This window comes from Phascolarctos cinereus, unplaced genomic scaffold (genome assembly GCF_003287225.1).
Source record: "Phascolarctos cinereus isolate Bilbo 61053 unplaced genomic scaffold, phaCin_HiC Scaffold_4;HRSCAF=312, whole genome shotgun sequence".
Taxonomy (NCBI): Eukaryota; Metazoa; Chordata; class Mammalia; order Diprotodontia; family Phascolarctidae; genus Phascolarctos; species Phascolarctos cinereus.
Window position 1 is genome coordinate 47,103,745 of NW_027555847.1, and position 27,379 is coordinate 47,131,123.

Here is a 27,379-nt window from a genome sequence, read left to right on the forward strand (position 1 = left end):
CTTAGTTTGTGCTTTTGTAATTTTTTGTTCTCATTTACTAAGGTTCGCTGTTGAAGCTGTGTGACCGAAGACAGATCAGTTAACCCCTCAGCCCTCCCAACTATAAGACTCTAAAACAGAGACTGAGCTACTGAATCAAATCAGTAGAGGCTGTTAAAATTACAGATCAGGACCAGAAGAAGAAGAAAATAGGCCTGAGATCTGCAACGTATGTACAAAGTGCTTTCTTGGTTAGCTGTCACTGTTCAACAATTTTCCATTTGATGTCTTTTTCCTTTTAAGTTTTAGAGACCTTTCCTTTATTTGCATCTTCATCCATCATGATCCAGAACTTTTTGATGACTTTAATTCTATAATGGTAACTTCAGATCATTACTGATGATCTCAGGGAATCATACAATTTTAGATCTGAAAGGCACCTCTGAGGTTTTTAGTCCAACCCTCTAATTTTCAGATGAGGAAACTGAGGCCTACAGCACTTAAGTGACTTGCCCAAGATCACACAAGTGTTCAGAAAAATAGACAGGATTAGAGTTGGGGTCTTCTCATTCAGAATCTGCTGTTTTATTCTTTGTTACTATCCTACGCTGCCTTTTTGGAAGCTGTAGAGTCACTTCTCCCTAGAAGAGTATCCCAACTTACACGTGTTTCTGCAGCATTTTGTTAGTTAAATTTGTATATGTCTACTCCTTTTCCCAATTAGCATAAAGTTTCGGTTCTAACATTTTATGTCTGCAAGACGAAAACCTAAATGCACAAGGGGAACCACTCTTTAAAGGAACCCTTAAATAAATGGAAAGAATCATATCATGATGAAAATGGTCACCTTTTCATTTACCTGTTTAGGAAATCTAATTTTGATTTTTACATTCTGTATCAAATTTTCTTAAAACAAGGGAACACCCTTAAGTATATAGTAATAGAATAAGGGGCTGGAATTGGAGTCATTGGCCTGGGTTTACATCCCCAACTTTGGCGTTTACTGCCTGTGAGACATTGGGCAAAGCTTTTAATCTTTTGGGGTCTTACTTTTCTAATTATACAATGAGGGAGTCGGCCTAGATTATATTTAAGGCTCCTTTTAGCTCTAGAGCTATGGTTCTGGTGTACTGTTCTAATTTAATCTAGAAAATAAGTGATTTATTTTAAAATAATCCACTAAATTCCAAGAAAGGGCTAAAAATGCTGGGGAGGGAGAGCAATTACAACCTTTAATCTATCAGAACATATTAGGGCAGCTAGGTGGCACAGTGGATAGAGCACCGGCCCTGAAGTCAGGAGGACCTGAGTTCAAATTCAGTCTCAGACACTTGACACTCACTAGCTGTGTGACCCTGGGCGAGTCACTTAACCCCAAATGCCTTAAAAAAAAAAAAAGAACATATCAAACTAGGGAGCAATATTATGAAGTAGATCTGTGTCATAGAAAAGAGGGACTTGCTTTTGGACCAGCTTTTTAAAAGGAGCCCTGTGTCACAGTAAACCTCTATACTGTTATACTGGACAAACACAGGAAGCATCGTTATCCCATGGCGCTTTATGCCCTTTATGTGTCCCACCTGTGACAAAGCCAGTGAATACAAGAGAAGTGGGCCCTGAGAATGGCCTTCGATGGCTCCAGAATTCCAGGAATAATAGGATGTAACCAGCTTTCATGTAGAAATACCACAGGACCTGGGATAATTAGTAAGATTGACTCCTGGCCAAACAATAAAAGAGTATTCAGATGGTAGACCTTACTAAGATTGACCTCAAGTTGAGCGATGTAACTGGATGATCCAAGTGGGGTATTCGGTTCTCTAGAAGTTTACCTAACCACACCATTTTGGGCTCCATGTTGGATGACTGCACCCCAGAGGAAGGTTGTGGTGAACTAACCTGATTGCATTGTACAGCGCTACCACCAGTTTTAGACCCAGCCTTAATTTAAGGCCTACTTTGAGTTTCTGGTGCCTCTTTGAATTAGAATTATTCCAGCCACAGTAACCAAAGCAAAGATGGAAGGAAGAGAAGCAAAAGAAAAAAGAGAATGAGAGGGAATTTCTTGGAAGGAAGAGTGACACATCATGATCCTGTTCACATAGTAGGTGCTTCAAAGGCATTTGTTACTCAGAATGAGTTGTCACAGATGCACAGACCCCCACGAGATAAAAATCAAATAGAATGGGTCGTGAGCAACAAAAATTTGAGACAGGTAGGACTTGGCAGCCATCCTGAAACGCTACATTTCTAACATCCCTAAAGCCATTCTCATTCTTTGAAAGCCCAGATGTAGAAGGGGGAAGAGGAGAGTCTAGTAGTTGCATAGAATGGCTTTATGCAAGATTTATTTGTCAGGAATAACCAGTGTATTAATTCAGGCAAATTTCCGTTCCCGGGCTGGAGTAAATGATCAGTATATTCCTAGAATTCACATTTGTGCCTTTGGACTTTAAATGGACTGTTTAAATAGAGGTAGAAATGTTAGTAGAAAGCATAAGGTTGAACTTTAAATGTGTGGAATAAGAGGGGTTTTTTTTAATCAGAAAGACTGTCATTGGAAGCTGACAGTCCAGAACATATGTTACTATGTTTTGAATTCTATAATTCTCTTGATTGTTGGCTACAATGGCAAGAACTAAGATGAGATATCAAAATCACAAGATGAGAAAGACATATAAGTGTAGTGAAGGCAGAAATTTTTAAGAAGTCTGCTTGTAGAAATAGTCTGATCAAAGGTGCTCAGGACCACTTCAAGTATATGCTTACTACGTCCTTTATACATTAAGATAAGCAGCCCTACATGAAGGTATGTTGACTAAAGCAAGTTACAACAGGCATACAGTTGGTAAAGGATTGTGGTTCCATCCCACTGCTGCTAGGTTTTATTTTCCCTTAAAATACACTGAATTACCATTCCACCATATTGTCCTTCAACATCATACACATCTAGGGAAAATGATCACTTTTCCTTTATTTCTCTTGATAGATTGTGCCCTACTGGGCCCCTGCTTTACATTGACACCTTTTCTCTGAATCAGTAGCTGGCCTGTTTTTTATAACCCTCTTTGTTTTTTAACTCATTCTGTCCTCTACCTTCCTCTGTGCTGACACCATCTCTTCCCTGGCAGTCTCAAACACTGCCCCAAAAGGGAAGAAATCATTACAGCAATTAAAAATAAAACAAAACAAAAAAACCACATAAATTTGAATGCTTCTTTTGAAATACTAAGTGGCTTTTCCAAAAGCTACATGGAAGACCAGCAAAGATGGCAGAGCAGGAAGAAGAAATGGAGCTTTGCTCTTTGCGACAACTCCAACAAAGACCCAGAAAGAGTGCCAGACTAAGTTGTAACTGGAAAACTCAAGGAAAATTCACAGTAGATTATTTTTTCAGCCTAGGTCAGCAAAAGGAAACAAGAGTTCTGGGGACATGGTCTTGCTAGGAAGGCAGCTGCAGAGAGCTTTACATCACTGAGACTGAATTGAGCCCTACAGATGTATATGAGGGGAAGGAAGTCCTGGATCCAGCAGGGATAGGCATAAGTCTCTTTAAGGAACAGGAATGGGGGTCACCTGGCAGCCCTGTTGCTCTGACCCCAGAACTGGGCTGCAGATCCAGGGCTGATTGAGGAAGAGATCTGCACGTAGGGACCAGAGCAGCTGTGGGTCTGAGGCTGTATACTGGACGAAAAGCAGGAACAGAACAGAATAGCAGCTAAGTGGTTCTGCCTCAGAGCAGGATTACATGTTTAGCCCCCAGGCCAGTCTGAAGTCTGCACTAAGTAAAGAGGGCAAAGAACTCAGATCAAGAGGGAGCCTGCAATTCTAAATCTACAAGCCTTCCAGCCAACTGACAAGAACTGGAAAAAGCGCAGCCTTCTGGAGATCCAACTAGGGGCAAGTATGTCAATTGTGTCACCCAGACCCAAGCTTGGGGCAGGAGCTCAAAAAGCTCAGACCAAGAGCACAGTGACCAGACTTCACCCTAAATGTGGCTGCTTTGGGTATACTGAAAATTTGCAGATCCTAGAGCTGAGTTACCCCTGAGTCCAGTAAAGAGCATGGCACTGTATCTGAAGAAAGTAACAGCAAGACCCTAGAAAATACAAACCAGGCTTTACCTCCAAAATATGCAGAGCCCAACTCTAATATAAAGTACCAATTTGGGAAGGCTGGGAAAATGAGTAAACAACAACAAAAAAGACTGTCATCATCATTATTGTTGTTGTTGTTGTTATTATTATTATTATTATTATTATTATTATTATTATTATTATTATTGTTATTATCCCACCTATTATGGAGGCAGGGATGCCCAAGACACAGACTCAGAAGAGAGTAACTCCAAAGCATCCACAAGCAAATCCTCAAAGAAAAACACAACTTGGGGATAGGTTCAACTAGAATTTTTGGAAGCAATGAAATAAGAGAGTTTTTAAGTGTTAAGTGATTTCATAAATAAAATGAGGGCTTTAGAAGAAAGGAGTAGAAAGAAAATGCTAGCTTTAGAGGAAAGTCTTGAAGGACAATTGAGAACTTAGAATAAAAGGTTAAAAGTCTTACTTAAAGAACAGATTTCTTGAAAATGAGGATGGGCCAAAAAAGAAATCAATGATTCCATAAGACAACAAAATCAAAAATCAAAATACTGACGAAATAAAAGAGAATTTAAAATATCAATCATATCAAAAGGAACAGAACTGGAAAGATGGTCAGTTATTCAACTAGTATTAAGTTCCTACTATGTGCCAGGCACTATGCTCAGTACTAGGGATTCAAAGAAAGCCAAAAAACAGTTCCTGCTATCAAGTAGCCATATTAACAATGGAGGAGACAACATGCAAACAAATATATACAAGCAAGCTATGTGTTGCGTAAGTTGGGGGCAGTCTAAGAGTTAAGGCACTAAGATTAAGGCCTGGGAAAGTCTTACAGAAAACGGGAATTTAACAAAGATGTAAAGGAGACCAGGGAGTCCAGGAGATGAAGGTTAGGAGGGAGAGCATTCCAAGCATGGGGAGCAGCTTGTGAAAATGCTTGGAGTCCAGAAAAAAGGTAGCACATGCAAGAAATAGCAAGAAGGCCAGTGTCACTGGAGTGCAAGAGTACATGGACAGAAGTAAGGTATAAGAAAACTGGAAAGACAGAAAAGGGTCAGGTTATAAAGAACTTTAAGAGAGAGATATTTTTAGTTATTTTACTGCCTGAAAGACATTAATTACCAAAAAAAAAAAAAGGACCTGGATATTATATTTGAATAAATCATTAAAGAAAACTAACCAGAAGTGGTAGAACCAGAGGACAAATGTACTCCTCAATGAAAATTCCCAGGAACATCATAGCTAAAATCCAGAGCATCCAGGTCAAAGACAGATTACTCCAAGCAGCTAGAAAGAAGAGGTTCAAGTATCTAGGAATCAGTCAAGATTACACAGGATTTAGCAGTCACAACTATTAAGGAGCAGAGATTTTGGAATACAGTATTCCAAAAGACCAAAGATATAGGCTTACAACTAAGAATCCTTTACTTAGCAAACTGAAACAAAATCTCACAGGGTTAAAAGCGGACCTCAAATTATATTTGTTGTTCAGTCATGTACAACTCTTTATGACCCCATGGGCTTGTGCATGGAGTTTTCTTAGCAAACACATTAAAGTGGTTTCACATTTCTTTCTCCAGTGTGTCCTCATTTTACAGATAAAGAACTGAAGTTCATAGCAGTTGAGTGATTTGCCCAAGATCACACAGCCAGTAAATGTCTGGAGCCAGATTTGCATTCAGATCTTCCTGACTCCAGGCCCAGGATTCTTTCTATCCATTGCACCACCCAGCTGCCCTGAAATGAGACAGAGGACGTCTAAGAATTCCTAATGTAAAGACCAGAGGTAAGTAAAAACTCTGAAATACAAATGTGAGAATCAAAAGAAACACAAAATGGTGAATGCAAGTGAGCACTCAGTAGGAACTAAGCAAGGATGGAGTGCTTATATTCTAAAAGGCAGAGATGACCTAAGTGTCTCCTCAAAAAGTTAATGTCATCAAGGGTCATAGAAGGTGTTAAGTGAGACAGAGCATTCAGGAGTGGTTATATTATGTTTTGATGATCATAAAAGAAGAAAAGAAAGGGAAAGAAAAAGGAGTAAACTAAGGGAGAAAAGGAAGAGGTTAGATGGAGAAAATGGGGAACACTTAGACCCTAATTTCATTTTCACTGGTCAAGGCATGGTAGAATACACACAGGTGTGCAGAAAATCATTTAAACCAAGGAGGAGAGGGGAGAGAAGGAGAATCAGAGGTAGGGGTATATTCAAGGAGGAATTAGCCTGAAATGAACTTTAACCTCATAAAGTGAACAATGAAGAGGGTTTTAAAATCAAAGAAAAGATAAGAACATCCGACTGGGGTATCCTTGAGGGAAAGAGAAGAGGGGCAGAAGTTGATTGCCTCAATCACAGAGCACTCATGCTAGGTATGCTCATCTCTCATCATCCTCTTCTTTGTAAAGAGATGGCAAAGAGCAAAAAGAGGAAAAAATAAAAGCCAGGAAGATGGAGATAAATACACAATTAATGACCATAGCTATGAATGAGAATGAGATACTTTTCTTGTTTATTCAGTTCAGTCACATCCTACTCTTCATGACCCCATTTGGGCTTTTCTTGGCAAAGATACTGAGCCGTTTGCCATTTCCTTCTCCAGCTTATTTTACAGATGAGGAAACTGAGGAAAACAGGGTGAGGTCACACAGCTAGTAAGTGTCTGAGATGAGATTAGAATTCAGGAAGATGAGTCTTCCAGACTTCAAGGTTGGTACTCTACCCACTGTGCCACTTAGCTACCCTGAGAATGAGATAAATATCCATAAAATGAAAGAGAATGGAAGAATGAATTACAAAGCTGAAGGCACATAATAAACACTTAATAAATGCTTGTTACAAGAATAAGGAGCTGAAGAAAAGTCTGTTATTCTTCAGATGAACTCAAAAAGGCAGCAGCAAAAAGTGGTTTTGATTTTTTTTAAATCATTTTTTGCAGAAAGGCACCACAGACAATTATATTCAATAAATTACCTTTTTAAAAAATTGAAAATTAGCTGAAGACTGAAAAAACAATCCTGAAATATCAGTAGGTCAAAGAACAAATCAAAGAAACAGTAAATAATTTCATTAAAGATAATGACAGTGTACCAAATTTTGGGGGATGCAATCAAAGTAGTTCAGAGGGGAAAATTTATTTCTCTAAACACTTTCATCACAAAAGAGAGACAGAGAGAGAATAGATCAAAGAATTGGGCATGCATCTTAAAAAAAACCTAGCAAAACAACAAATAGAAACACTCCAATTAAATGCGAAAATAGAAAATATGCAAATCAAGAATGAGATTAACAAAATTGAAAGCAAAAAACTCCCCCAAAAAACCACACTGAATTAACAAACAAAACTATGAGCTGGTTCTTTTAAAAATAGATAAACCATTAGCTAACGTGAAAGAAAAAGAAAGAACCAGTAACTTGACTATATGTATATGTTATAAGTGTTTAACTTTTCTCCCCCTCTTCCCCTGCCATGATGCATGAAGGAAAGAAAGTAGATTTTTGTTCGTTAAAAAAAAATTAACTTCTAAAAAAAGCTACAGAAAACATTACATTGCCTTCGCTACATCCTTTACTCCATTTCTTCTTTTAATTCATTGTTTGTTTTATATTACAGCCTGCTTACCATGAACCTCTCTGATGTCCTTTGTAAAAATTTTACATTTTTCATAATTTTTTTCAGAAATATTCTTTATCCACTTGGTTTTTCCCATGTAGATGGTTGTGGATAAACCCTTTTGAGTGACAAGTGTGTGACGCAGCCAGTGGGTAACTGCCTAGCTGGAGCTGATTGTAAAAGTGTTGTTAGGACCATTTACACCTTGGAAAATCAACAAGCTACAAATCAGGGCCTGATTTATTGTCTTGTTGATTGTATAGAATTAAGAAAGTGATGAAGAAAATGTTAATAATGCAGATTAAATTTAAGTGTCTGTAATGTTCCCCCCCGGGAACTGGTTGTTAAACATTTCCCAGCACACCCCTAGTTACAGAGCTTTTCTAGGAGTCTGCAGTATTCTGGTGTTTATGTAAATCAGCGCAATGTCATCCACAGAAGAAACATCCAGAGAATTTCGCCATCCTTTGGGAATCCCTCTTCAACCTGAACTCTGTGCTGGTATTACTCCATTACACTAGCAAACATTTTCTTTCAAAAAACTGGATGGGATGGTCAAATTGTTAGCGCAAAAGATAACCAGACTGCTACACTATAGTATCTTTTAAATATAAAGCTAAAGTGGGGAGGGTCCTCAGAAAGTTGGGTGAACCCTCCTGGGGTGGGCTTATGGAAAAATATGGGGGATAAATGCACAGGAAGGACAAGCATGGATACTAGCTACATAATTAGACAAAAATCCACCACATTCATGAGACCATAGCTCCATTTAGGGATTTTGAGCATACAAAATATACGTGATTCCCAGCAGAGATCACATGGGTGAGGAATACTTTTCATATCCTTCTCTTTGCAGTGAATGAGAGGAAGTGATCACATTTATCTCTGTTGATCACACTTTGGGAAGGAGGGCTAGCTCAGAGCATCATCTTCTCTTGAAGTGTCTCTCTCCTCCCCTTCTCTTGCTTGGCAGATGGAGAAAAATTAAAAGGCTCTGGGTCCAAGTCAACCTGTCTGCTTAGGGATAATGAGATTAGGTCAGGAGGGTTTAGTATAGGGCAAAGGTCTCTGTATCAGCAAAGTTATAGAGCGTAAAATAGGTTGTAAATAGAGTTCATAAAATGCAATAGACTGCCCCCAAGCAGTCTGTTGATTGCCAAACTGGAAGATGGTCTTCTAGCCACTTGAATTTTATGGAATCAGTTACCACAGGTCTCTGTTCCCCACTTCCAGACTATCCATAGCAAAAATATCTACTTAGTGCTAAGTAACATTATCTTTAGCCAGTAAACCATTGTTTTTTAAGAAATGAAATAACCAATAAGCAAAATAACTGAGAAACACTTAGTAATGAACCATTCTACCTGCTTTATGTGGCAATAAAACAGAAGGGAGAATCAGTGAGCAAAGTAAATTCGCTATTGTTCTAGAAGTTTCTCCAAGTAATCATAAATCAATCACTCTTTGACATGTGAGCCAGGGAAAGGCTGAGAGATGGAGACAAAGACAGAGAGACAGACAGGCAGAGACAAAAACAGAGAGAGACAGACGCACAGAGGCAGACACAGAGACAGACACAGACAGAGAGACAACAAAGAGACACAGACAGAAACACAGAGAGACAGTGACAGAGAGAAATAGAGACAGACAGCAACAGAGAGACAGTGACAGAAAGAGGCATCAGGCTCAGTAGCAGTTGGAAGATGTTTCCAGGATAGATAGATAGAAAGGTAGATAGATAGACAGATAATAGATAGATAGATAGACTGACAGGCTTATTAATAGAGACAGAAGATAGACAAAAAGACAGATAGATGGACAGATAGAAGATAGAGCATTTATTAAGCACTTACTATATGCCAGGCATTGTGCTAAGTACTAGGAATCCAAATACAAGCAAAAAAAAAAAGGACAATTTCTATCTTTAAGGAGCTTACATTCTTTTTAAAAAGCAGTATTTATTTATTTATTTTTTTGATTAGCAAACACTTTCTTTTCCCATCTCCTCCTGCCTCCATTGAAAAAAAATGAAACTGAAAAGCAAAACGCTTAAAAGAAATGTGCCTGGTCAAGAAGAATTTATCTAGAATCACAAAGGGATATTTCCTTCTTAGTAATTTCTCTAATACCCACTCTCCAAAATTTGTTTGACATTTACTACATTCTAGAAGTGAGTAGTATAATGAATGTTAGGTAGTGATTTGGCAAATTAGGTATTGATTTATTTATCCGGAATAAATTCCCACACTAGCCATGTAAAAATGTCTTATCCTGCATCTTAAGTGCATCACCTCTTTGTTGAGAGGTAGATAGCCTGCTTCATCATCAGTCTTCTGGCATAGTGGTTGGTCATTGCATTTATCAGAGTTATTACATCTTTCAAAGTTATTGGTCTATGTAATGATGTTCTTATCATATAAATTATTCTCCCTTTATTCTCACTTAACTCTGCATTACCTCATAGAAGTGTTTCTAGGTTACTTTGAAACTACTAATTTTTTTATTGCACGTATCGGTCCTTTTTTCTTTGTTTGTTTTGTTTTCATCTCTTTGGGATACAGACCTAGCAGTGGTATTGCTTGGTCAAAGGTATGCATAGTTTTATAGTCCTTTGGGCATACTTCCAAATTGCTCTATAGAATGGTTGAATCAGTATACACCTTTACCAACAGTACATTAGTGTCTTAATTGTCCTACATCCACTCCAACATTTGTCATTTTCCTTTTCTGTAATATTAGCCAGTTTGGTAGGTGTGGTGTGGTAGCTGAGAGTTGTTTTAATTTGCATTTCTTTAATCAATAGTGACAGAGCATTTTTTCATATGATTGTAGATAGCTTTGATTACTTTGTCTGAAAACTGCCTGTTTGTATCTTTGACTATTTATCAACTGAGGAATGGCTCTTATTTTTATAAATTTGACTCAGTTCTCTATATATTTGGGAAATGAGATCTTTATCAGAGAAACTTCCTATAAAAATGTTTTTACAGTTATGATTACTGTGTGTTTCCCTCCATCCTATTTTCCTCTTGTTTATTCTACTCTCTCTGTCCTTTCACCCTGTTCATCCTCAAAAGTGTTTTGCTTCTGTTTTTTACCTCCCCCAATCCACCTTCCCTTCTATCACCCCCTCCCCCTTGCCTTGCCCCATTTCCCTTCTAGTTTCCTGTAGGGTAAGATAAATTTCTATACCCAACAGAGTATGTATGCTAGTAAGGTTCACTCTCTCCCTCACACCTCCCATATCTTCCCATCTACTGTAAAAGCTCTTTCATGCCTTTTATATGAGATAATCTATCTCATTCTACTGCTCCCTTTCTCCTTCTCACAGTGTATTTGTCTTTCTCACACCTTAATAACCAATACGATTTCATGAAGATTATCATGTAACCATTGCCATGGATTTTTGAAAAGTTAAGTGATTTGACTGTATTGAGAGTGCATCCTGGAGACGAAACAAAGAAATATGAAGGCTTGCAAAGTGAAACTGAGCTCATCAGCACAAGGCTCCGGAAAGAGCCAAATGAATCTATCCCTATAAATAGAAGTTTAACTTTTAAAAACTCTTCTTCTGTCTTAATTTATTTTTACCTAATTGTCCTTCACTTCAACACATGTTGTGGAACCATTGAACACTTCCTAGGAACAGAACTTTCTTCCATTATTTTGCTCTGGAAATGATTACATTTAATAGATAGTGCATTGGCAATTTTGTCTTTCTTTGTATTCCCAGCAATTATCATGGTGTCTGGAACATGGTAGACATTTAATAAATTCTTGTTGACGTGGCAAGTTGTTGGTAAAGACAAGTCGAGAAAAGCTGTTTCTGTGTTGAACCTTGAGAAAGGATTGTCTTGGTGAGAATCAACAGCTTTGTCATTTCAAGAAGCACAGAACATATTGGAATGTCAGATAAAAAAAGGAACGAGGCAAATGCCTTAAATTAAGGCATTGTACAATTATTAAATTTGAATTGAATTCTAACACGTTATTTTTTTCCATAGAGCAAATGTCTAGTCCATTTGTCTCCTTTCAATTATAGCATTTAATTTTTTTTCTTAAACATAGTTTTTGGGAAAAATTAGGTAGAGAAATAGAAGCAGTAGGCTTTATGCTACTCTACCAGAAAAAGTATTTAGTGAGCCCAATGCTAGGATCTAAGGGGGGTACACAAAAGAATCAGATGTCCTCAGATTTTATATCACTGCCTTATCTCCTGTAGTCTCTGATCCATGTTTCTTTTGCTTCTTCACTAATAATTTTTAGCATTTGAAGCACTGACATTCTGTAGTTAAATCCCATTAGTCATGGTTTCCAAAAATGAATAATTAACATTTTAATATTTACATATATTTTATATTTATTTTTTAAAATTTATTTTTAGTTTTCAACATTCACTTCCACAGGATTTTGAGTTCCAAATTTTCTCCCTATCTCTCCCCCCCCATCCCATGACAGCATGCATTCTTCCCCCAATCTGCCCTCCCTTCTATCACCCCACCTTCTCTTATTCCCTTCCCCTTCTATTTCCCTGTAGGGTAAGGTAGATTTCCATACCCCATTGTCTGTGTATCTTATTTCTCAGTTGCAAGTAAAAACAATTTTTAACATTCATTTTTAAAACTTTGAGTTCCAAATTCTCTCCCTTCCTCCCTCTCCACCCACCCCCATTGAGAAGCAAGCAATTCAATATAGGTTATACATGTGTAGTCATGCAAAATAGTTCCGTAATAGTCATGTTGTGAAAGACTAACTATATTTCCCTCCATCCTATCCCATCCCCCATTAATTCTATTCTCTCCTTTAACCTTGTCCGTCCTCAAAAGTGTTTGTTTCTGATTACCTCCTCTCTCAATCTGCCCTCCTTTCTATCACCCCCCCCCTTTTTCTTATGTCCGTCTCCCCTACTTTACTACAGGGTAAGATAGATTTCCATACCCAATTAAGTGTGTATGCTATTCCCTCCTTAAGCCAAATACAATGAGAGTAAGGTTCACTCATTCTCTCTCACCTCCTCCCTCTTCCTCTCCACTGAAAAAGCTTTTTCTTGCCTCTTTTATGTGAGATAATTTACCACATTCTACCTTTCCCTTTCTCCTTCTCCCAGTACATTCCTCTCTCACCCCTTAATTTTATTTTTTAGATATCATCCCTTCATATTCAGCTCACCCTGCACCCTCTGTCTATATATATTCCCTCCAACTACCCTAATAATGAGAAAGGTCTCATGAGTTACAAATATCTTTCCATGTAGGAATGTAAACAGTTCAATTTTAATAAGTCTCTTATGATTTTTCCTGTGTACCTTTTCATGCTTCTGTTGAGTCTTGTATTTGAAAGTCAATTTTTCTATTTAGCTCTGGCTTCTCAAGTATGCTTTAAATTCCTCTATGTCATCGAATATCAATTTTTCTTCCTCATTGATTATACTCAGTTTTGCTGGATAGGTGATTCTTGGTTTTAATCCTAACTCCTTTGTCCTCTAGAATATCATATGTCAAGCCCTCCAGTCCCTTAACGTAGAAGCTGCTAAATCTTGGGCTATCCTGATTGTGTTTCCACAGTACTTGAATTGTTTCTTTCTGGCTGCTTGCAATATTTTCTCCTTGACCTGGGAACTCTGGAATCTGGCTATAATATTCCTGGGAGTTTTCCTTTTGGGATCTCTTTCAGGAGATCAGTGGATTCTTTCAGTTTCTATTTTGCCCTCTGGTTCTAGAATATCGGGGCAGTTTTCCTTGATAATTTCTTGGAAAATGATATCTAGGCTCTTTTTTGATCATGGCTTTCAGGTAGTCCAATAATTTTTGAATGATCTCTCTTGGATCTATTTTCCAGGTCAGTTGTTTTTCCAGTGAGATATTTCATATTGTCTTCTAATTTTTCATTCTTTTGGTTTTGTTTTATGTCATCTTGATTTCTCATAAAGTCACTAGCTCTATTCTGATTTTTAAGGAAGTATTTTCTTCAGTGAGCTTTTAGATCTCCTTTTCCATTTGGCCAATTCTGCTTTTGAAGGCATTCTTCTCCTCATTGGTTTTTTGGACTTCTTTTGCCATTTGGTCTAGTCTATTTTTTAAGGTGTTATTTTCTTCAGTGTTTTTTTGGGTCTCCTTTAGCAGCAAGTGTTGACTTGTTCTTCATGATTTTCTTGCATCACTCTCATTTCTCTTCCCAGTTTTTCCTCTACTTCTCTTACTTGATTTTCAAAATCCTTTTTGAGCTCTTCCATGGCATGGGACCAATTCACATTTTCCTTGGAGGCTTTGGATGTAGAAGCTTTGACTTTGTTGTCTTCTTCTGATTGTGTATTTTGATCTTCCTTGTCACCAAAGTAAGATTCTATAGTCAGTTTTTTTCCTCTGTTTGCTCGTTTTCCCAGCTGATTACTTGACTTTTTGACTCTTTGTTAAAGTAGAGCTCAGTTTCCAGTGTGGAGGGTGTACTGTCCCAACCTTCAGGGATATTGTGTAGCTGTTTTCAGAGATACTTCTAGGGACCTGTAAGTTTTCAGTTCTTCCAAGGTGGTATGATCTAAGGAGAGGTGTTTACTCCTCCCCTGGCCTATCCTCTGGTCTGTGAGTGACCACAAGCACTCTTTTCTGCCCTGGAACTGAGAGGAGGATTCCTTCTTCACTGCTGCCACAAGCTTTGCTATGCCAGTGCTCCTCCTCACCCAGGACTGCCACCCAGGACTGTGACCCAGATCCCAATTATGGGCAAAGCAACATAATCCTGCCTCAGTGCCAGCAAAGAGATCCCTGTAATCTCCTGATCATTTGTTCGATCCCCTTACCATCTGTGGTCTGAGGTTTCTGGAAGCAGCTGCTGCCACTGCCATCACCACCCCAGAGCTGTGTTGGGACCAGGGAGGCCCATGCTTCTCCCTCACCCAGGTGCCACAGACCTTCCCTACGGACCTTCTAAGCTGTCTTTGGCATTTGTGAATTGAGAAATCTGGAAACTGCCACAGCTGCCAGTGATTCAGTCCCCTGAGTCCTGATCCAGATTCACTGCAGTCTGGTCTATGCCTATGTGGCCCACACTAGACAGCAGTGCTGTCCCAGCCCAGTGCAACAGACCTTTCCCATCGATCATCCAGATTGTCTTGGGCTAGAAATTTGTTTCACTCTGTCTTTTTGTGGGTTCTGCTGCTCTAGCATTTGTTTAGAGTAGTTTTTACAGGCATTTGGAGGAGTTTGGGGGAGAGCTCAAGTGAGTCCCTGCTTTTACTCTGCCATCTTGGCTCTGCCCCCTAAATATTTTATACTTAAAAATACATTTTTACCGATGTCTTGTTTTTACTTCACCTACATTTTTCAATGTGTCCCTTTGTTTCCCCTCCCAGAGAGCTATCCCTTGTAACAAAGAAATTTTTAAAAAAGAAAAAAACATTTCAGCAAAACTAAGCAACACATCAAAAAAAAAAACTAAGCATATAACATCTAGTGTTGTATGCAGGGTTTCACACCCATAGTCCCCCACTTCTGCAAAAAAGGGAGGGAAGTACCTTCTTATAGCTCTTCTTGGGGTTAAATTTGGTCAATATAATTTCTTGGCATTCAGTTACAATTGTTGTTGTTCTTTTCACTTACATTGTTGTAGTTGTTGCATAAATCGTTTACTAGATTCTGGTTGCTTCATTTTGCATCAGTTCATAAAAGTCTTTCCATGCTTTTCTGGATTCATCATTTTCATCATTTCTTATGGCACAGAACTATTCCATTCCATTCATGTCCTACAACTTCTTTAGCCATTCCCCAATTGATGGACATCTATTTTGTAAGGCTGTTAGTTTTAAATTAATTGCAAATGTTTCATGACATCAACATGTGGTATGTTGTAGGTTGAATATATTCAAATAATCTTATGAGGAATGCTTCACAGTTCAGAAAAAAAAAATAAAGGTTGAACAGACCACCATTTTAGGAGTATAGCACTTAATTTAGCTGGCATAAACAATGGCCTTTACATCATCTGGTCATAGTCTAGCCCATCCTTTGCTTTCTCTTTTTTCTGGCTTTCTCAGGAAGAAGTTTAGACCATTGGTAATAATTAATCACACACAGAGTAGTTAAATATTCATACTCCAAAAAGCTTCCTTTACTAGGAAGAGCCTGGAAAATTTCTTGGGGGCTGTTTACTCATTCTTAGTTTAAGATTATGAATAATAAAGAGATCTACATTACAGAGCATAAAGGCCTCCTACTTTCTCTATTCAACATTTATTCTACATTTTCTGAGGAATAAAACATTTTATGAACAATTAAAGATATGCCCCAAATGGACACATTATATGTGTTTTCATGACTGGTTATATTGAATCTCATTTTCCATATACTTAAAGTTTCAGGAGCAACATTCTGAAAGGAAAAGCAAATTTTAAGAAAATCAAAGGATATCTTGATTTTACTTTTATTTCACATTTACATATAATATCTAAAAGGTAGCAATTTAATGAGGGGAAAACCACTGGACTTGGAATCAGATTACCTGATGATCATGAAAATTCTGCTATTTACTGACTGTGTGACCTTGAGAAAGTCAATTTCTTCCTCTGTAAAATGAAGAGATTGGCTATGTGATCTCTAAGACTCCTTCTGGCTCCCCCAATCTATACGGTCTGGTGACAATGATATTTCTTTGTGATTTCTTCTCAGCCTTTGGATTGCATGTACATTTCTACTTGTTAAATATGATGTACCTCTTCTGAATGCATCCTATCCTGGGATTACCATACTATCTTTCCGAGGAAGAGCAAGAGACTTGTCTTTGGGTTCATATATATTTACAACTCTGTGAGATAAATAAGTAAAAAGAAATACAAGTTTTCATTTTCTGTTCCAATGTTTTGGTTTGGGGCATAACAGCTGGCTTTTGTGCTCCTCAAATTGTACAAATATTAGATCCAAGCTTTTAAGACAGACTTGACTTCATCAAGTCAAGTCAAGCACAAGACACTGAGCTAAGCAACACGCCTCCATCAAGTGCAGCCTCACAAAGGTTTAGAACTGCTTTATAACTAACATGAAATTTACTCATTGCAAGGATATTTATTCAATCATTCATTCTAAGCTATATGCTTGTTACTCTTATTAAACCGCAGAGAGAATAAATCACCACCACACAAAAAGTGCATAATCAAACTGATAAATCTTGCTGTTTAACTCCCTCCTTCACTCCCACACATGACTTTGCACGAGACTGTCTAAGACCTGTATGCCCTATATTTTTTCACTATAATATTGCAATTAATCACGTTATATAACCAGCCTACTGCTGTTTCTAATTGAATAAAAAAAACCCACAACCAACAAAAAACAGCCTGCCTTAAGTAATGTTGAAAGTTATGTCTTTTAGTGACAGTCCTGGGAGATTTGGGGGCAAATCTCAAACTTTGTATTTCTTTTGATCCCCATATATGTTAGACAGTATACCACAATAAAACATGTTCTGTAAATGCACAGTGATTTCTGGTCAGGACATATTTGACTCACTGCTGGTGAATAGTTTTGTTCCCAAAGGTATAGTTCATTGTTTTTCTTGAATAGAATTTCATAATTTATAGAATACTGTACTAAATCATTACCAGAACCCAACACTCAGGAAATGAAGGCTCTCCAACTATTTCAGACTCATTAAATATTTCCATATAACCTTCTGAAGATGTTTCTCAAGAACTAAGTAGGAGTGGAAGTTAAAGGCCTGTGCTCTAGGTCCCTATCTGCCACCAATATGGAAATTGAGACTCAGGGCTGGTCAAGTAAGCCTTGGGTGGGGAAAGTGTGCCTAGACATCAGTTCCCTTGGAAAACAAAACAAAACAAAAAACCTGGATTTTAATGGACCTTGAGGTCAATGAGACAACAGTGTAATATGTATATCAAAAAAAGCAAATGCAATCTAAGGCTGCATTGTGATGACTATTGACCAAAATCAGGGAAGTAATAATCCCACTTTAGTCAGACTGACCACATTCTGGGTGCTGCATTTAAGAAGCAGAATGAGATCATGAAGAGGGAGGAGATTAGCATGATTGAAAGCCCATAAGATGATGATGGGAGGAACAGTTAAAGGAAAAGAAATGGGAGCCTTAAGGAAGAAGAGTTAGGGGGAAGATATCCACCCCCCCACCCCCACCCCCCCCAGCAAGGTAACTATTATCACAACCTCTGAGTCATCCTTGACTCTTCTCTCTAAACCCCCATAACTAATCAGTTGACAAGTTTTCTGATTCCACATCTTTCATATTTGTCCTTTAGAGGCAACTAGATTGTACAGTGGATAGAGAACCTAGAATCGGAAAGGTTTATGTTCAAAAGCAGATTCAGACACTTACTAGTTGTGTGACAAGTCACTTCACTTCTGTGTGACTCAGTTTCCTCATCTGTGAAATGGGGATAATAATAGCACCTAATTCCCAGGGTTATTGTAAGGATAAAATGAGATAATATTTGTAAAGAGTTTTGCAAACCTTTAAAGTGATTCTTGTTCAAGTGCCAGTTGAACCAGATGGTGTCTGCGGTCCCTTCCAAGTCCAAAAAAGGTCTATGATTCCATGACTTTTCTCTTCTAGTCATGGGTCTGCCAGGTGATACTTTTGTGACCTGGAATAAGTCACTTAATCTTTGTGGGCTGTAGTTTTCTAAACCATAGACCAGTTGAACTTTTTGTCCTTGGGTACCTCTTTATACTCTCAAAAATTATCGAGGATCCTAAAGAGCTTTTGCTTATATGGGTCATATAAATAATGTTTTAGTATTTATATGAAAATGATTTAACCCAAAGGACCCCCTGAAAGGGTCCTAGAGAGCCCCAGAGGTCTGTAGATCAAGCTTTGAAAACTGCTATTGTAGAATGAGGGGGTTGGATTATATGACCTATAAGGTCCCTTCCTCTAAACCCATGAACCTATGATCTATAAAATGATAACATTGAATTAGATTGTGTCTAATAGCCTATGATATTATGAACTCCCTAAAAAGGAGATTGGTATATGAAAGAGACTTTTTAAAAAAATAAGACTGTATCATGGAGAAAATGTGCACGTGGGAACTTCTAAGAAGGTGCCTCATGAAGCACAAAGAAAACAATAAATATTCATCAGCGATGTATTGCAGATATAAAACAAGCATATGTAATATGTAAAACATATGTTCCATAAAGCCCATGCCATATACAATGTATGATTCTATATAATTAAATTCATTCAGCATCAAAATACATTTAGAAGTATTCCTTTTTAAATATTGTAAAGCAAAGCATTTAATCCTTTCAATTCTATTAATCTTCTGAACCCAAAAGAAAAATAGGGGAGGATATTTGTTAAATTATAAAGGTACTACTTTATAGTGTTTGCTGTTCCTTCTAAATTTAATTTTCATTATTCATTGGAAGTCCATTCAAAGTCATCACAGTAGGATTCTCTAGAATTTGAGTTAGTTTATTTCTGATCACATTTCTCTTTAATAATTTGCTTCTTAAAATTGCATGTTGTACTAGAAATTTCAAACTAAGTAGGTTTAAACCTACTTAGTTTGAAATTTCTAGTACAAAAAATATTTTTGGATCTGATGCCCAATTCTCCTCAGTTGGTTTAAACACGTTCTGTACAAGTTTATCCTTATGCTACAGCTTCTTAAACAGAAAACATTTGGCTTAAAAGAATCCGTGACCATTCATTGATTATGGAGCCTAACTTGCTGAGTGTTAACGAGGAATTTTAATCAGTTGGAAGCTAATATATTCCCCTTAAGCACCTAAGGACTTGCTTTATTAAAGTTTATATTTTACATCAGGTATTTGAAGCCTGCATGAAGAAATTCCTCTGCATTTTCTTATCTTGTCTGTCTTCTGGCTCCTTCAGCTGCACGTTGAATTCTGCTCTTATTCTAGCCCTATGAAGGCTATCCTGTTCGCCATGTCATTGTCATCAGCACCTGCAAAGGCATTTTCTATCTGAAGATAGTTCTTCCCAAGCTAGACCGTGGTTTCCATGGTGATTTTTTACCCTTTACCTTATGATGTCCTAAGGCAGTGGAGAGAGCATTAGTTTCAGAGGAACTCGATTCAGCTCTCAGCTCTGCCTCTTACTAATGGGGGATCATGAACAGTGGTTTCACTTTGATGGAGCTCAGTTGTCTTCAAGTATGAATGAAGGGAGTAGAGTAAGATGGCTTCTAATATCCATTCCAGCTCTAATATTCGAGGATCCTATGATGTAAAATCTATACTTTGCTTTCAGGGGCTTACTAAATGCTTAACTTGATATATATTAGTTCAATGTTTTTACCTTACTGTTTCTTTCCAGGCATGAGGGGTGGGAAGCTAGGGGCATCCTGTGCAGAGGCACATATGGGAGACATGGACTATCACAGATAAGGACAGTTGGGCTGGACCAAAGACTATGTGAAGGGCAGTACTAGGTAATAAGCCTCCATGCTTAGGTAGGTAGGTAGGTCTAAGTTCATCTTTTAGGAGATGCCATCATTTGACGATGATGATGATGAAGAAGAAGGAGGAGGAGGTGGAGGAGGAGGAGGAGGAAGAAGAAGAAGAAGAAGAAGAAGAAGAAGAAGAAGATGATGATGATGATGAAGATGACGACTATAGGATCTAAATTTAGAGCTGGAAAGGACCTGAGAGGTCATCTAATTCAACTCCCTCATTTTACAGATCAGGAAACCAAGGCCCAGAGAGATTATGTGACTTGCCCAAAGTCACATAGGTAATAAGCATCAGAGGTAAGTTTTTAACTCAGGTCCTCTGACAAATCAGCATAAATATGTGTGCATATTACAACGCAATGATGTGGAAAAGGAGATAGATAGATAGATAGATAGATAGATAGATAGATAGATAGATAGATAGATAGATGCATATATGTGTGTATGTGTGTATTTGTTGCCCCTCCCCAAGTCCACCCCCTTCCATGTCATTTCAGAATGTGAAGCAAAGCCATATGTGTAGTATGGCCATGTTCTTCTGGGCATATTCAAAGCTTCAGAATTTATAATGGCATTAAACTCAGTCCTAAGGGCCCACCAGTAGGTCAGAGAGTCAAAGCCAGTTGCTGTGTACTTTTATAATGTAATATCTAACCCTGCACCACAATGAAATAGACATGATCGTCAGAGAAGCGGTGCGATACAGTGGAAAGAGCACTAGCTGTTCCTTAGAGTCAGAGGACCTGGATTCAAATCCAGCCTCTCCTGCTCATTACCTGTGTGCCTTTAGGCAAGTTCCTTAACCATCCTGGGCCTCAGTTTCTTCATCTATAAAATGAGGGGATTAAAATATATGACCGTTGAAGTCCCTTTCAGCTCTAAATCTATGATCCTATGGTCATTTCATCATCGTCATCACCATGAAAAGTACGTAATCAAATAATGGCATGTTCCTCTGCGAGATGGACTCTGACCTAGCTTTCCATGATTATTACACGTTATTGCCCTTCATATACTCTTTGGCCCAGCCCAACCGTCCTTCCAAGTGACATTCAATCTCTTCTCGGTGTTTTTGCATGGGCTAGGCCACACGATCATTATGCTGTCCTTCCTCGTTTTCACCTTTTAGAATCCCTGTCCTCCTTCCAAACCTAGTTCAAGCACCATCTGGCACATGAGACCTTCCCTAATCTCCCCAGATGCTAGGGCCTCCCCGATGAGACAATTTCCTATAGACTTCTGTGTGGACTTTTTCTTTTCCCCAGTAGAATGTAAAGTCTCTGAGGGCAGTTGCTTTCATTTTTGCCTTTGTATTCTCAGCAACTAGCACATTGTAGGAACTTAATAAATGCAGAATGCTTAGTTGTTTGATTGAAGGAGTGATGTGGAACCCTCAGCCATAATCATTACTTTTCCTAGTCTGATAAGATAACAGATTTTTAAAATGTAATGTATTTATTTTATGGTTTTCACAAGCTGTAGCTTTAGTACATCCAGATTTTCATAGCCCATCAAACATTTTGCAGTGTGTGTTGTGGCAGGATAGTCTAGAACTGCCAAGAGAAGTAAATTCATATAGCTGCCTGCAATGCACTGACTGTAGCAAATCAGTGTAAGTAACATGTTTTGAGAAGGAATGACTTTTACAAGGTAAACAGAAAAATACTTTGGTTTTGCATTTATATTATTAACAGATGTCCAACTAGTATATGACTTTATCATAAATGTTTGAGGCACATATCAGACTATGTAAAAGATGCTACTTATTCTAGGAGATATTATAATACTCTTTGCTAAAATGGAATTGGTTATCACCTTTAAACTAACTTGAAACTAACAATGGCTAGCGAGTCTATCTTTCCTAGTCTAGGTTTTTATAGTGAATATAGGGAGGTACTGTGGGTTAGTAAAAAGAGCATTGTCGTTATAGGACCTCGGTTTGGAATCCTGGCTCTGCCATTTACTCCCTGTGTGACTTTAGCAAAGTGGTTTAATCTCTCTGAGCCTCAGTTTCCCCATGTATAAGTTGAGGAGTTGGGACTAGATAACCTCAAAGGTCCCATCCTTCTCTAAACCCATGATCTTATGATCCAAGTAAACCTCTCCTACTCTGATAGCTTATCATAACTTGGAGGAGACTTTGGATTCTCAAAAGTTATGCCAGGGAGGACAAGCTTGGATGGGTCCTACCAGTGCGGAACCACATAAGGTCCACTTAATGGAACCCTACAAAGACCAGTCCAGCTAAGTTAGAAGTTCCTCATCAAGTGTAGTCAGTGGGTGAATTCTTCCCCCACAGCTAACTTTCCAAACTCATCTACCAAGTTGTATATATAGTCTTTGCTATCAGTGATGGGAATATACACACTGATGAAATCACAAACCTTTGAAACATATCAAATAGAAAGTTTTGATTCATATCCTGTCTTTTAAAACCCTATATAAATGTTGTGCATTAAGACCTTCCATGCAAATGGGCTGGTTCAAATGGACATGAAAAACTACCCTAGACTAAGTTGTTTTCTTCCATGCTGACTGTGAGGTTCAAGAAAACAATGTCCTGTGCATGTACCCTAAAAACCATAAGCAGTGGGTCATTTAGAAGGAACTAGGCCATGGGATAAAATCCCTCAAAATTTACTGAGGAGTTTTCAGTAGCAAAGATGTTATTTTGTTCCTAGCACCGCAATATAAAATTGTCTTTGACTGATATACACATGAAAATGAGAATTTTTAACTATCTGGTTTGTTTATATTGTATGGCTACCTAGACAATCATTTCAGCCAAAGCCCCAACCTAAAAAACCAAAAGGCACCAAAAATTGTAAATTTGTGTTTAACCAAGTAATTACATCTGCAGTGGAATCATGCAGCAGTAGAAAAATTGTACATGTATCATTATTATTTGGCATAAATTCATAGATGGTAATTTGTTTGGGGACATTTATCTTTGTATTGCCTCCAACAAGTACCTAGCTGAAGTTCATTCCGTGCACATAGTCAAACAATTAACAGTACCTAATGTGCCATGCACTGTACTAAGCACTGGTAAGAAACAGAAAGACAAGAGATAAGCCTTGCCATTGAGGAGCTCACAATCTAATATGGAGGCAACAACATGCAGACAACTGTGTACTCTAATATGGAGGAGACAGCATGCAGACAACTATGTATAAACAAACTTGATGTAGGATAGATATGAAATAATAGAGGGAAGGTATTAGAATTAAGAAGGATTGGGAAAGAATTCCTGTAGAAGGTGAGATTTTAGCTGGGACACAGTAAATGACTAAAAACTGTCCCTTAAATGAATCAACAGGTGAAATAGGAAGTGATCAGAATAATTTTTCTTGACTGCTCTGATATAGATTGAATCAAATCAGTTCTCTCTTTCAATTATAATCTCCCAGAGGACAGGGACCATTTATTCTGTCTTTTTTTTTTTTAATCTTCCTGGAGCTCCTATTACAGTGTGAACTAACTATATATTGATTGTCTTTTATCATTCAGATAGCTTCCATTTAGTGTTAGCCATTTCGTCCATTCCATTTTATGGAGCAGTATTGAAAAGGAGAATAGTTTAGATTTATAACAATGGCTCTCAAAATATGATCAGAAGACCCCTAGAGGTCCTTCAAGATCTTTTCAAAGGGTCTTTGAGGTCAAAACTATTTTCATAGTAATACTAAGATATTTGACTATTAAAATACTCCTCCCTTTTCCAACTGCATCTGTGTGTGGCGCTGTATTTTCTTCATAAGCTTTGACCAAAACAGCATCACACCAGATTGACTGCAGAAGCTGATATGATAATCCAGCTGACTTTTATCAAGCCAGACTTTAAAGAGATTTGCAAAAATATGTAAAACAATGCCACTTTTATCACTATTTTTTATTTTGGAAAATACCATTTTTCATAAAAAGAAATTGATATTAATATGTAATGGATTTTAATGAATTAATTTTAAGATGAATAATTATTTTAAAAATGAATATATTTTCAAAATTTTGTGTATTTAAATTACTAATACAGTAAATATCAATAGATGTGGTCCATATAAAGAAAAAGTCCTCAATAATTTTTAAGATTGTAAAGGGATTCTGAGACCAGAAAGTTTGAGAACCTGGTAACAATTTTCAGGAAAGAATAGAGATTAACAACCTAAGTCTCAAGGAGGAATCAAGAAAAAACAGTGGTGACCAGCCACCAGCTCCAATCAGATCTGATCTTCCAAGGTATCCCTAGGACTAAATGGATTACCATTTCCAAACCCTGGGCATTGGCTTTACTGAGTGTTGGAACTTCTCACTCCATTGTGCAGACTTTTCTGGAGCTATCAGATCTGCCTACCAATACTCATGTATATTTTTCACAAGCTTCACCATTTCCATTTGACTCGTCTCTTCCTGAGAAATGTTGAGATTCACCTTTCTGAACCTTCAGCTAAAGTTCCTTTCATTTGCATTTCAAGGACAGCGTGAACATGAGACATGGAGCCTAGTGGTCCAGTTCTGAATACTCACTCTGTTTACTGACTAGCTCGTGACCTTGGGCAAGTGTTTTCATCCCTCATCTTTAAAATGAAAGGATTAGACTGGCTGATCACTGTTCCCTTCCAACTCCAGCATTATAGGAGCAGGTGCTTGAGCAGTTTGCTGATCTGAACAATTGGGTTTGCTGCTGTCTGATGTCTGATGTGAGGGACCCCACTTGGGTTATGAAGTACTGTGCATTTGTGTACCATGGACCCCATTCTAGCACTGGCCATACCTACTATTCTCTTATTTTGCCCTTTCTTCCTAAAGAAAAAGGAAATAGAACCAGGGAAAATGGCTCTCATACTTATAATGACTACAAAAATGTAAATAGGAAAAAGCCCAGTTGCATGGAACTGAATGTTCTATAATTATACCAAACTTGGCCTTATAGAAAGGTTGAGAAGGAACTTTGTATAACTAGCAAATGAGGTTGATGTATTGATTAGTTTTCCTAAACTGATTTTCCCATTACTTTTTTTTATACTTTGTTATGAAGGATGGCTTTCTGGATAGGGAAGGAGCAGGGACATATTCTGAAATCAAACTGCTGTAAAACAAAAGATATCAGTACTTTTAAAAATAAATCAAAGGAATTGGACATATAAATTTACTTTAGTTACTAGGCAAAGCTTCATTCAGTAGGCATACATATGTTGTCATACTCTGGATACTCACCTGAAAATATTGGTCTCCTCTGACAGATAAAGTATACGCATAATTTTCGTCTAGTAAATTACATACTTGCAACCTCACTGGCATCAGAACGAGTATCCCACCTACAGTTACCCTCCAGATTCCGGTAGCAGTTTGGAAGAGAGCCAGTACCCTGTCTGTCCTTGATGTCATCTGGTAAGTGAGAATAGCATGAATCATATTAGATTTCACTAATGAATTACCAGCCAAAGCCCTAAAACAAATATGTACCATTTGCCTCATGCCAACTATTTCCCCTTTCTGCCAGTTTCTAACACTGTGTTACTTTGCCTTTGATCTGTGTTGACACCTGTTATTTAAAAACCCCAAACCCAGCCCACTGATGTTACTCTGCTTTGCAGATAAAAGTAAAGGTCCATTTGTGACACATCAAACAGAATTAGGGGAATGTGGGATGTGTGCTGCTTAGTGTTGCCTAGCAATATGTTTAGGGCACGGGAATCACAGAGAGGATGAAATTCACACCCACAGGGAAATTATATTATTCATAAACACACAGACACACATGCTGAAATCACTGGTAGAAAATATATGAAATATGACTGCAGAATTATAGTTAACAAGAGAGTTTGATGCTTGAAATAAAATGGAATATCCTTCAGAGTGCTACTGTTAGGGGCAAATAATCTATGTAATTGGTTGTCTCTCTCTTTTAAAGTTTACATGTAGAAGTATTGCTGTCACTCGGAGGAAGAAGTATTTCATGCCCACACATCGAGTTTACATTCATAGATCTGAGCTTTGTCTATATGTTTACAAGGGCACAATTTAGAAATGAATAAACTTGTCCATGTCATTGTGAGTAGTAGGCTCAAAACTGAAATCAATCCAGTCCTTCTTGTCAGCTTTATTTCCACCTTTTATTTTGGAATGTTGGCATCAGTCTTCCAATCTGAGTGTCAGCAACATGGACTGAGTGCAGAATTTCCTCTAAGATAACCAGGTGCAAGCCATGCCCTGCAAGATTTCAGATAATCCTTGACAAATCTCCTGTTCTTCTCTCATAGATGATCCTGGACTATTTCTGGAAATTCTTGTAAGTGCCACCACTGAGCGCTTCATCTGGGCAATTTCTGAAAGGTGGGAACTTTTCAAGTAGGGACAGGAAAGAGATCTGGGGCTAGAAAAAGAAGGATCTTGTCCAGGACTAACAGAAGATACCTCTTCTCCCCACATTACCTTGACACTCCAGGCAGAGCAGGAAGATGTGGGCATGAGGGTGAGTGAGAACTATGGGTGGAAGGGATGTAAGCAGATTTAAAATGAATTCTGTGACTAGAGGTAAAAGCCACTGTGGAGGCGAGGTTTATGCATGATTGGGAAGGAGAGAAGATCAAAGAACAAAGAACTCAATCCATCTAGTTTCTTGGAGAATGGGAAAAGGCATGGTCAACCTCATGGTTAGCCATTAAGGCAAGATTTCAATGTAAAGAAACATCTTTACTCCCGTTGCTTCTATCCTCCTGGAATTCTTCTCCTACGTCTTGCTAGTTCCTTTCCCCACCAGTAGTACCAGGCACCCATCCCCTTCATATCCATCTCCTAGTTTCTATCAAATCCCAGGCTCTCCAGGTCTCATCTATACCCTTCCATGAAGAGGAACACTTCCTGCTGCAATTGCCAAGGGACTGCCATGCTCTAAGCAGAATTCTAGCACTTCGATAGATGTCCTATCCTAGATCCTAAAACACTAAGAACGTGAGAAGCAAAGCCGGAAGCTGAGGGAACTACAGGACAGAGTCACAGAGGATAAATAGCGAGCCAGGGTGACATGGAACAACCACTCTCTAGTGGGAGAGGTAAGAGAGAGAGTAAATCCTAGCCTCTTTCTTGGCTGGAGCCCTACCCAGGCCCTTACTATGAAGTCACAGAGACTGTACAAATCTCTAGGGTGAAGAGCAGCCCCAGTGGAGGAGGTTTAAATATGGTTTCTGAAGGGTTTAACTGTGGGTCCTTCTTATAGCCATTAAATTTAAATTAAACTATTA

General features: G+C 38.1%; 1 long non-coding RNA gene across 1 annotated transcript; it reads left to right on the forward strand.

Moving 5' to 3' along the window:
• LOC110195619 (uncharacterized) lies at positions 1-27,379 on the forward strand. The gene is made up of 4 exons (XR_002320940.2): positions 1-208; positions 5,663-5,868; positions 25,379-25,526; positions 26,399-27,379. It is a non-coding gene; the product is annotated as an uncharacterized LOC110195619 (long non-coding RNA).